The sequence below is a fragment of the Stegodyphus dumicola genome, chromosome 9 (genome assembly GCF_044657685.1).
Source record: "Stegodyphus dumicola isolate Sdum_Otavi_A_Nest chromosome 9, ASM4465768v1".
In the NCBI taxonomy this organism is placed as follows: Eukaryota; Metazoa; Arthropoda; class Arachnida; order Araneae; family Eresidae; genus Stegodyphus; species Stegodyphus dumicola.
In genome coordinates, this window is record NC_140776.1 from 57,045,793 (window position 1) to 57,059,203 (window position 13,411).

Consider the following 13,411-nt stretch of genomic DNA (forward strand, 5'->3'; position numbering starts at 1 on the left):
AATTAAGCTGAATTACAGAAATGTACCTATATAAATTTTTGGATATATCTTTCCACATGTTCAATTGTGTAAATATTTTACTTACGTTTATCGCAATACTGCCCAGAAATTTGTAAGCTTATGCAAAAACATTTTAACAACTGAACAGTTTATCTCGATCAAATGCACAAATTATATTCGTAACAGTTCACAAAACTTAAAAATGAATAATAATTAATGCATAAAGAAAGCGTTGCTTTATTTAACACTTTTACAATTCATAAAAATAGTAACAATTGATTTCTTACTTTTCATGAAAATTATGAAACTATTTACCTAAGCGTTCAAATCATACAGTTTAATTACTAGCACATATCATTATATGTTAAGGAACGAAGATACCAGCTGTAAGCAAAAACATTAAAGTGTATTTAACATGTTTCGATTATTATTAAGTCTTTTTTTTTTCACATCTGAAAAGAAAACAACATGACATTGTGATATTTTTTAACATATTTATGAAATTACACACAAAAAAAAAAAAGAAAATCAATACTTACGAGTAAACAGTAATCCCAGGAATATTTTTTGAAAATCTATTTGTGCATCCATATGCAATATAAGCTGACATGCTTCAAAAAGAAAAGGGGGAAAAAATGTTACAATTACAGACTTCCTTGCACAAGTCACAGTGATAACAGTAACATGGCCGCCAAGCTTCACCGTTTGAGTTGAACCTTCCCTCCTTCTATTCTAACCTCCTTGATTTTAACCTATACTTTCTCAGTCAGCTAAGACATGAAGCTACTGCCAAAGTAGATAAGGTTAGTTGTTTTATGTCTTCATTTTATCAATTCGAATGATAGGATGCGTTTAAGATATAAAATTACGATGAAAAAAGTGTTGTGGCAAAGTTTCTAAAAACTGGAATTAAATTTTAAGTGGCTATTAACTTTAATAATCATTCTCAGCCTAAGGCCACGCTCACTAGTATTCTACTTTCAATTCTGGATTGTTTTCTTTTATACTAGATATTCTAATGGATTATATTTAAAGAAACTACATTTTCCCCTGGGATATTTTAGAATTCCGGCAGCAAAATTTCCATTCCCTAGCAATTTCAAAATGCTTGGAATGTCTTAAAAATATTTGTTAACTCTTTAACTGAGCGAATTTATTTCGTTTATTTATTCAAATAATTTCTTAAAACCCAAAAATCTAAGTATTCAAAAAGAAGCTTGGGATCTCATTTCAGCTTTTCCCACTTCAGGCTTTCTGAAGGTGGCAACTAAAATCGTGCCTCTTCAGGAATTTTCTTCTTTTCGGCAACTTGGAGAACATCAAAATGATATCGAAATGAGCACATCAAAGAACAGAGTCATTTCACACTTTCAACTCATAGAAGAGTTTTTTTTAAACAAATAGTTGCAAATATTTCCAAAACATATAATAGGTTAAAATTGTATCGCATGCATATCAGAATGACTTTGGTTTAAATCTGTTCTACCTCTTGGTCATCGCAAGCGTATCAGCAAGAAAACCCTCTCACTGTTTGCATTAGAAGTAGAAATTCAAAAATAAAATTAGCATATTTTAAATAATTCGAAATAAATTATGAGTTAAGAAAAATCTAAAAAGGAAGGCTGAGATGGGACGGAGAATACTTATTTTAGTTGGCGAAGGAGGACATAACCTTTATTTGATACTACATAAAAACTCTATTTATAAAATGGTAGCAAAAATTCTATTTCCTTGTATATGGCATCACTCAAGATTTTTTGTCCATGAGGTAACGCACATATTAAAAAAATCTTTATCAATAAAATAATGAACCCATTTTAGTAACATCTGTTATAGGAACATCATTCATAATTTTCCCGAGTCTTTGGTGAGTTATATTTTTAAAATTGATTTATTTCTCAAAACGTTTTCGCGCTCATTTAAGGTGAAAATTCTCAAAGTATTTTAGCTGTGATTATCCTTTAAGAAATCAACGTGGCCATATCTCAAGATAACAACAATTAATGATAAACATACACACACAAACACACACACGTAAAAAATTATGTTTATTGTATCAGATATTACACCGATGATATTAATTTTGCATCTAAACAATATCTGAATGCGAAATTTAGGAGCAAGAATATCATTATACGAGTAATATCATTTCATACGTATTTTGCAGTCGCGCAACCTCTAATTACAATTTTCGGAAAGGTTGAAACAGAATCTTCTGTTACGCTTATCTCATCGAAAAAGTGTGAAATTGGGTTATTTTTAAAAATGCTTCATCTAGAAAAACCTGTAATAGAACATAATTAAAAGGAGAAAGGCAGACCGTTCCCTGGGGAGGAATTTTGGCATGAGATTTGTGCGACCATATCGAAAGGTGGAGAATTTGCGTATCGGATTTAAGAACGGTTAGTTGCAGAATTTACTTATTTTGGTTTCATGATTTGTATCTACCGTATGGCAACACTCGCTTTTTCCTGCTTTTCTGTGGAATATATTATGAATATATGAAACATATCTATATTTCTACATGAAACTGCCATGTGCCAAAACAGACTAATTCGAGATATTCTTTAGTATGACTGCATTTTAATTTAGAGTATATCCGTTCATTTCTTCTGACGTCAGTGTTGATCATTTTTATTTGTTCCGTATATGGGATTCGAATGATTAAATATTTTGTAAAGAGGAAGTATTACTAAACTGAAGTCATCTCAAGGCAAATTTTGATTTCAATTAATAATGTGTGCTTTTGGTACAGTCGTCGAATATGATATAAAAGATTCATGGTACTTAAACAATTTTTTCCTTAGCAGCTAATGGAATTATTGAAAGAAATGACAGCATGCTGCTTTGCTAACCGTTGAGCACTTGTGTTGTAGAAGAAGCCATCAGAGTAACATTTTCAAGAAATAGCGGCTGTGTTAAGTCAGCATTTTTCTCTAACAGCATCTGAAATCTTTTGTAGCTTTTAGTTTAATAAGCAACGAAAAAGTGGAAATTTAAATGAATTTATATATGAATAGTGCCATTTAGCGAAATATTGTAATTTAGGAAATTAATTAAATGAATGTTTAATATTCGTTTGAGGAATTTTAAATAAATCAATTCGAAGACATCTTCAGAATCGAAACTGCCATTAAAAGATTCGGTATCAAAGATTTATGACGCAGAACTGGCATCAAACCAGACAAAAGCTATTCATTTACAGGTACTCCACTCCTTTCTGAATTATATAAAATGAAATTAAAAAACAATAAAAAGAAAGCTTTCACTGATTATATAAATAGTAAAAATTATCTTAAACCAACTAAAAATTCTAGCTTAAAAAGGAAAGTGATTGCAAATGCTAAAATGGGAATTTACCCTAGTTACGGGTGGCAGAACGATATGAATGTAAATGTCATAAGTGTAAATAACAACATCATAAAAGTTCGTCGTTCTAGGAGAAATACTGATAAAAAATCTATAGTTCAAAACAGGATAAGACTGTATAATAATTCCAGATTTTAATAATAATGCAGAATATTCTATAAATTCTACTGGTAAATAAAATTATTTATTTAGTAACGAAAAAGTAACAATTTTTATGAAATGAAGCAGAATGAAGCAAAATAGTCATAATTTTTAAGGCAGGAAGAAAAAAATGCCCAAATAAAAATAAAAATACAAGGGAGTTACTGATGCATGGTTAGCATACTTTACATATTTATTATATATATTAAAATAAAACATAGCATTATACTTAGTTAAAACCTTTTCCAGGGGGCTGGGACATATATGTCCCGCACATTTACTACTTTAAATGTGTCTCAAGAAATATCAGTAAACTATGGAGATTTAAAATTTACTCCTTAATATGGATTAGGAAGTGAAAGATTGTGTCGATTTGTTTTCTGTTCCTTTCATTTAAAATAAGTGACTAAATGGGCATAATACTTTCGAAATTGGCCTCTATAGCCCACGGGAATTTTAATTTTAAAGCATTTTTTCTATCAGAAAAATAAACAATTACATGACGATGCTCACATGTGTAGGGATAGGAACTAGGGCAGAAGAATGTTATCCCACGCCAATTTTCAGCACGCCATATTTCTTCGTTTTCTAATATTATTATCAAACCTTTTCCATACAGCAATATTGATTAAACTTGGAAATCGCTTGCTTGCATCTATAATTCTATCAATTAATTTATTTACACTAGTTATCGCAGGTCAAACTAAAATACTTAAGTTTCATTTCCAAAATCGATTCTTTTTATTCTTATATGTTGGTAAATTGTGCATTTTTTGCTTTAAAGAATGATTGAATTATGTTGTTCTTATTTTACGGTTAAGGTTTTTATGTCTTTAGTTAACCTGTATGTTAGAGCTGTAGAATTATCAACAATTTAAAAGTTGTTTATATGGGATTAAACCTAATTTTTTTTACCATAGCAGCCATATTTATTTACGCCAAACATCCCTGACACCAACGGACCGTTTGAATGCCGCGAATTATTTGATCTTTCTGGAGCAGGTTCTTCCCGATTTGCTTGGACCATGTTCCACCAAATGTGAGGCGCAACATGTGATTTCAACATGATGGGGGCCCCTGCTCATTTTGGGCTGGATGTTCGTAGCCATTTGAACAGATCATTCCCGCATCGATGGGTTGGGCATGGTGGACCAGTTCCCTAGCCCCCACGCTCACCGGATTTATCGAGCCTGGATTTATTTTTGGGGAAAACCATCAAAAGTGTTGTGTATCACGATCCTGTTGTGTCTGAAATGGATATCGTAGCAAAACTCGCCTATGTAGCTGCTACAATCAAAGAAACTCCCGGTGTGTTTGAACATGTCTGAAAATCAATGGTCCGTCGGTGCTAGGCACGTTTGGCGTCTGATGGTACAAATTTCGAGCATGTGTTGTAACATTCAAGCTGTCGTATACATTTGTATTCATGTCCAATAAATGTATCAAATTAATCACTCCTGTTTCTTTTCCCATCGTCTACCTCTGTTACAACTTACCTCTGACATTTCCGGGCATGGGTTCCTATGCAATTCTTAATCCTTATGAAGTGCCCTACCTTCCCTAGAAGTTTGTCGTAACATTTATGGTACACCCTGTATATCTATAATATTTTTTGTAAATAGTGAGCTTTGAGGGTAATAATATGCTCTAACGTAACTTAGTTACTGGGAAAGGAGTACTGTTGTGGCTCGAACTTATACAGAAATTTTAATTAATGGTTAATATCGTTTTATTTGTTTTTTGTTGTTTTTGGAATGCCAACGAAAGGATTATTCAGTGTCGTTGTTCAAACGAATTGTCTGTGTTTGTTTAGAGCTATAATAAAGATTATTTTCGAATTAAAAATGTGTTTCTTTAAAGTTATTTAAAGAAACGGAGTTCTAATTATAAAGATTAATATGGAGTTAGGAGCCAATAATAGTATTTGAATGAAACATGTTGCAACGATTAGATAATTCTTCAGATGATATACCTTTCTGCATTCTGAGTTATAAAATGAATGAAATGTAACGCTGTTAAGTGAACCTAGCGCCAGAATTTCGCTATGGTAAATAAATATAGTGAATTTTAAAGAGTGCATTTATTCCATTGTGGTTTATTGCACTATCGACGAAGTATAATTCGGTAAGTTTAAACGAAACACAGAAAAAATGCGTATAATTTAATATTCCGTATAAGGAAAGTCAATGAAATGAAACGCAGGAAAAATGCGTATAATTTAATATTCCGTACAAGGAAGTCATGTGGTGTACACATCAGATTTTTTTTTTCTTTTTCTTTTTAAGTTTAATAGTGGCTCTGCTATATGAGCAAAACCTTTGAAGAAAGTTCTGTGATGGGAACACAATTCCAAGAATGAGGCCAACATTCTTGCTGTATTAAGCAATGGATAAATTTTATCGCTACGACTTTAAGAATCTTCCGTTTGAATTTCCTTTTGAAATTCCTTATAGACGAGGCAAAGAACTTCTTCGGCCGCATATTTTTATTTAACCGCATTCATCTTTAAACATGATGCGTTCTTTTAGAAGTGAAAATACTTCTTGAAAATCCCGTGTATGTTCATCAAGTGTCTCGATAGTAACTATTATATCATCTAAGTATATAAACATAGATTTTCCGAGGACCAGTCTCAGAATAATATCAATAGCTCTTTGAAAAGTCACCTGTACTCCGCATAAGCTAAACGCCATTATAAGAAAAGCATAAACTCTTGCTTTGTAATAAATGCGGTTTTTGGCACATCCTTTGGTTTCACACAAATCTGAAAGTATACAGAAAAGAAATCATGCGTCGTCATGTTTACTGTAGATTTTTACTTTCCTAATTATTTCTTTTATTGGTAATGGGTAAACTAAGTATTTTGCTATGCGGTTTAATTTTGTATAATCAATAGCAAAACGCCATTCTTTAAATTTCGTAAGGTAGGAGATTATTTTCTTTCGACACAGTACTACAGGGCTAATATTAGGTCTATTTATGGGACTATCAATTTTACTCTCAAGCGCTTTTGCATTTACTAGCATAATGCAGAACAGCAGAATGCATTAAGCTGTCTGTTCTATTATTTCTTCTTTGACCTTATCATAACTTGCTAAACTTGCTTCTTTAAAATGAAATTTAAATAAACAACAGTTAATTTTGATGACCTTTAGCAATCAAGCTAATAATGTGGCTGAACTCAGTTTTGTTACTGCCTGGAATATCGCTCGTGCAAAACGCCCGTATGGAGAGGGAGAGTTTATTAAAAAAAACTTGGAAGATGTACTTAAAGTTTTATATCCAAATAATGCAGCATTGCACAAAGTTGTTTCGCAAGTTCCCATCTCGAGACACACAACCGAACGACACATAACTGCAATTAATACATCTCTTGAATATAATTTAAAAAAGATTTGAAGAACTGTATTGCATTCAGCTTAACCCTTGGCGAATCGACAGATATCACAGAGCTTCTGCAATTGGCAGTTTTCATACGTTTTGTTTCACCTGACTTAGTTGTTAAAGAAGAATTATTAGATTTAGTAGAACTTCAAGAGTCAACCCGCGGTGTCGATATTAAAAATGCATTAGATTCCATAATGAAAACTTTTGATGTGTCTCTTAATAAACTTGTAAGCATTGCAACTGATGGAGCTGCGGCAGTGCTGGGTTAAAAAAATCGGTCTTATTGGGCTTTTAAGAGGTGATTCTCAAATTCCACAAATCATATCAATTCACTGCATAATTCACCAAGAGCATCTCCTTACAAAATATTTAAAATATTCTAATGTTATGAAAACAGTGTTACACGTTGTAAATTACATTCGCACCAATGCAAAAAATCACCGACAATTCAAAAATTTCCTTGAAGAATTAAAGGACGAAGAACTTCCAAATGACAATAATTTCTTTTCAATTGTTAGATGGTTATCTAGCTACAACGTATTAAATCGATTTGTAGATTTGTTTGATCTGATAACTGCATTTCTAAAAGAAAAGGAAATAACTTATTCAGAATTAGACGATGACGAGTGGTTACAAGACTTAATGTTTTTGACTGATGTCATGGAACATTTGCAAACACTGAATTTACAATTGCAGGGAAAAGATAAAATGATGTCTGACCTCTCACAGTGTATATTTAGTTTTAACTAGCTTTCAAACTACAGCTTTATTACAGCTAAATTACAGCTTTATCAAAAGGACATTAAAAATAAAACATTTTGTCATTTTCCTCGAACTAAAAAAATTTGTTCCAATATTGTACAAGAAAAACTCAACGAGTATATAAAAAAGCTAGAAGGAATACTGACAGAATTCCAAAACAGATTTCACGACTTGAAATATTTTAATCTTGATTTTTTTTTCTGAAACCATTTGAAATTAACATAATTCAAGGTGAGTTTTCCATTTCCAATATAATTATGATCCAAAAAGCATATGGAAAATTAGAATTAATATAGATGCAAGAATATCAAGCTCTACAATTGAAATATAAGTCGACGCCGATTACTGAATTCTGGAAATTTGTACCAGAATCGAACTATCCTGAATTAAAAAAGGCTGCTTGTCGAATTATTTCAATACTCGGAACAACGTACTTATGTGAATCATTTTATTCCACTTTAAAATTCGTGAAATCCAAACACCGATCACTATTAACTAACCAGTATGTCAAAGAATTACTGAGAAGTGCTGTCACCAATTATTTACTAAATTTTAAAGAATTATCAAGAGAAGTAAATAAATGCGTTTAATTTTTAATATTTAAATTAAATACACACATTTTGTACTTTTATTTATGTTTTCAATAAATATAATTTCTATAAAAAATTTTAATACCTTTTTCGCATACCTTTTAAATACATATTTAATTGCGGCTCGCGAAAAATTTCAAATTTTGAAATATGGCTCGGACTACCAAGGAGCTTAGCCATCCCTGGTATAGGTTCTAAGTTCCAGTCCCGGGAAGGGCATCGTTCTTTTTCGTATTTCTTGCTCCAATAAAAATCTAATGAGTCAGCAATTGTAATATTTCAACTGGCAAAAACGTTCAGAAGCTTGTTCCCAGATTGAAAATACGTTTGCTTTCTTCAGGAATTTAAAAACGTTACAACCTATTCTCTAAAGAAAATATGTGGACATCTAGCTAATATGTATTATAAACACTTGAAATATGAAGAATTTTTACACAAATGTGACCGTGTCAAGAATTACATTGCTCTTGATGAAAACTGTAAGACTCCTCCCGCATTCTCCAGCAAAATATTTTTGGACGATTTAAAATGTTTTTCCGAATGTTGAAATTTCACTCAGAGCGTTTACGTGCATCATAATGATCAACTATACAGGAGAACGTTTATTTTCAGAACTGATAAAAAATCTGATGTGAACACCCCCATGACGCCCTTGCATGGCCTATTAAATTATACACATTTTCCTTCAAGGCATGTTGAAAGCTACATCAAATCTTGAAATTTTTGCAATTAAATATCCCGATTAATTTTTCGTCGTACGTGAGTCAAACTTCATACAATTTCATTTCTTTTATAGAGAATGTAAAACTTTCCCAAATGCAAGTATAGGAACCCGAAGACTGCTTTAAAAAGTCAGATTTCGTTATTTGTCGATTTTTTTTTTTTATTTATTTGACAATAGCAAACCATGAGTATTTTCATGAGTTAAAACACTTTTGCAATTGGAAGGCGAAAATAAAGCCCGGGTAAGTCGATTATGCATATATATTCTTGCATGTGTACTGTAAAGATTGAACGCACACAGAACTGATGATATCTTGATAAAATTTGTTTTACCAAAAGAAATACTTCCCAGTGCTGGAAATTCGCACAAAAATACTCCTATTCTTCCCAGTATCACAGAGTACAGTCAGCAGTTACATTTCAAACTACTAAGAACGTTAAACAAAACTCAATGCAAAGCCAATCTGAAGAGCGAAGCTGGCACGGAGTTATTTCTATAATCCGAACCACGCTGAACTAACAACCAACAGCTGAGAAACCGATGCTCTCTCAAGTCTTATATAGTTTTTCCCACGCCAACGAGAAATTTATAGTTCTTGAACTTACTGAAAAGCATATGAGGACCAGATACGGTTACAGTTGCTGAGAGGATGAAATACAGTTATTCAATTACAATATCCATAACAGGTATACAGGGACCAGACCAAAATCGCCAAATTTGGGGCCAAAAATTATTCGCCAAAAACCGTTGACAGCTTCGCAATATCTAGTCGTTCACCTGTATTCTAATTTTGTCCGGCAGAGCATCGTTCCTGCCAAGCTTTTCGTGTTACACTATACAGAAAAACACAACAATTTCATATATAATTTAACGAAAATTATCTATTCATGTAAAAAAGTCGTAACATTGCCCCCTTCCCCAGGACTGAATTTCTGGACAGGAAGCCATACTTACAGCTAAGGAAAATTAAGGCAGACAATTCATTATAAATTAAGACAAGAAGCCATACTTAAACTAAAACAAAAATTTCAGTAAATAAAAAAAAACAAATCAAATAATAAATCAATAAAAATTGCATAAATTTACAAATTTAGAAACAAACAGGACCATGGTCTTAGTATGCTATTTACATTATATATACTGTGTGGAACTACGTACTATGGCCATAGTAAGGAGCTAGCCTGTCGTAATGAACGATTGAAAGCTAAGCCGAGCTACGACGTTGTTCAGCCTGTTTAGGACTGTGTAAAGACCGTCTCAACATGAATGTAGTTTAGGAGAGAGTCCTTTCCGACGAATCGAATTCCAAAACCCAACTTTGTTACCTTTGTTCAAGCGATGTCCCTTAGATTTCTTATCGTATCGAGTCCTCACCTTCTCCGTCGCCAAGCTGACTCGGGTCTCGGGAAAAATTCTGCATCACTTCAAACAGTGCCTGGAGATCTTGGGGCAGACTTCTCAGACGATAAAAGTGCATCAGGAGGGCAATCAAACAAGAGATCATAAGGCAGACGAAAGAAGAGAACCTATGATGGGGAATATAGGGTTGTCTCGTGGACAGCACTGCGGTAAACCAATAAGAACAGTGGTAACTTCTGATCCCAGTTTCTATTGATTTTTGAAAAACGTTAGCGAGAGGTTATTAAGGATGGTTCTATTAAACATCTCTACCATGCCGTCTGACTAGAAATGTAAACGTGTCGTTTGGGTTTTATCGATGCCGAGTAGCTTATAAAAACTCCTTCCTTGATCAGAATGTAACTCAAGAGCACTCCAGGGCTGTATCATTATCTCGGTTACCGTTACAACCTCTTAATCAGGAATAGGATAGGCTATAAAGCCCTTTTGTGAAGTAATCAATAAGAACGAGGATCTATTTGTTGCCATCGGCAGTTCGTGGCAGATATTCCAGGTTAAAAAAGGCGATACGTTCAAATGGCGCTCCTACATTGTAACGTTGCTTCTCCTGTCGGCTGCTTTTCTTCGGTCATTTCCGATCCCCACAGGCATCGCAAGATTGGCAGCACTTTTCACGTCAGCCCTTGCATTGCTCCAGTAGAAGCGCTCACGAACACTGTGTAAGTCTTCATTATAAGTAACCTCCAATTGAAGTAAAGCGTAATTCTTTAAGGGTGTCCGGAATCTTGGAAGTATCAGCTGCCATCAAAATGCCTTTCCTTCATCCGATTCGAATTTCTGGTACAAGACACCGTTTCGAATAAGGATTGAGTCCCTGAAAGACCAGTATTGTTTTATTACAGGCCTGTAGATTGAAATACCCTGCTAGGTAGGTTTCCAGTTTGAAGATTCCATTGAACCAATTATGGGTTAACATCGTCGTCTGCCAATGTTTCAAAATATTCTAAGATTTATAAATCGACATCAATAACTTTTAAAATGTAACTTTTAATATGTGCAATATTTACAGATCATTGATGAAAGCATGGTGGTTCAGTTGACAAATAAATCTATATGCTTTCATAATCGAAAATCGAAATCAAATAGGAACCGGAGTGTTCCTAATCAAATAGCGTGCGAAACATCAGACATCCATCTATCGAACTGCCGGTGGAGCGTCTATGGAAATTCAGAAGGCACGTCGCGTCGCGTTAACACGCAACGCTAGCGCCATCTATCAATTAATCAAAATAATTTCCACACACTCCCCACCTGAACTCTGTCAAGAGTTCACATTAATCTAACAACAATCAAATTTATATCAATAAGTATTTTAACATATAATTATAAACAATTGATAAGTATATTAATGAATAGAAACTATATTCAAATTATAATCATTATACTAAATTCTAAAAAAGGTATGTTAATCATCAAATACAATTTGACACTACTTCAGTAAATCTAAACTATTCTTAATCTAATCATAGAAACTAAATAAGCAAAAAAACAATTGCATAAAAACCATATTCAATCATATTCATATTAATAAATCATAAAAAATGTTTTTAAAGTTCTAAAGGATATAATAATTGAACTGGTCGTTTTATTATTGTTCCATCAGCAGTTTTTAGTTCACAAGAACGAACTTTGTTGTCACGACCACGAAAAACGTTTATCACTCTTCCACAATTCCACAAAAGTTTGCACTTATTGTTGCCTTCGATTAATACAAGATCATCAACTTTTAGAGCATCATAAACATTAGGATTTTTTAATTGATGGGCTGTCCGAAGATCCATCAAATATTGTTTTTTCCATTTAGTCCACAATTGCCTAACCAATAAATCTTAATAAATCTTTCTTTTGGTCAGAGAGGACTTGGTAGAGAAATCTTTAACAATGGAATTAAAGTTAATAGGTAATGTAGAATCTTTGTTTCCAAAAATCAAAATATTGACTGGCTTCAGTGGCAACGGTTCCTTGTGATCATTGTACACATATGTCAAAGGACGAGAATTCAAAACAGCTTCCACTTGTGCTAAAACCGTTGACAATTCTTCAAACGTTAGTTAAGCTTTACCGAGAATTTTTCTTAAGCACTCTTTTACTGATTTTACTAATCTCTCGTAGAAGCCTCCCCACTAAGCCCCTATTCTGTTATAAACTTCCAAACTGATTCCTTCATTCGACAGAAAATCTTGGAATTTCTCATTTGACAATAGTTTAGAGAAATGTTCAAGTTCCTTTTTTCCCTTTTTAAAAGTTTTCGCGTTGTCTGAAATTAATCAAAATAATTTCCACAGCCAAATGGTCTTTCCTGTCTTCATGGGTCTGAGTCAGACGACGCTGAATTCGTAATTTGACGTTCAACCAGATTAACCAGCTCGCATTTTACTTCGACTCTGCATCAGTATCGGCAGCTTTCTGGATAGGACGTCAGCGTTTCCGTGCAATGATCATTTCCTGTGACGGATAGTTATGTCATATTCCTGGAGTCTCCATATCCTTTTGAAAGCCAAATAGCCAGATGCCAGTGTCAATTCAAAAGCCAGGCCAACGATGCATGATGATCTGTGCTGAGCAGGAATATTTTTGCCGTAGAGGGAATGATGGAAAGGTTTTACACCTTTAACTATAGCCAAGAACTCTTTCCTTGTGACACAGCAATTTCTTTCCGGTTTAGATAGACACTTGCTCTAGTATGCTACGGCACATTCTTGACCATTTACTTCCTGGAACCACACAGCACCATGTGATACTTCTTTGGCAAATGAAGCAACTCCAATGAGGGAACACACAAAAAAAACTTTATTTAGCACTCAAAATGGCGACATAAAAGACAAGAAGAAAAAGAATTCTAATATTTAAAAATAAATTACATTCTTCGTGTGAGAGTGGCACGTGGCACTGGAGCCTGGTTTCAAATACTGCCATCCACAAATACCTTAATGCTCATCTAATTAAATTATTTATTTTAAACTACAAGATTTTAATAATATTTAAAGCTGTTACAACCTCTCCCCCAACGGAGAGGTTG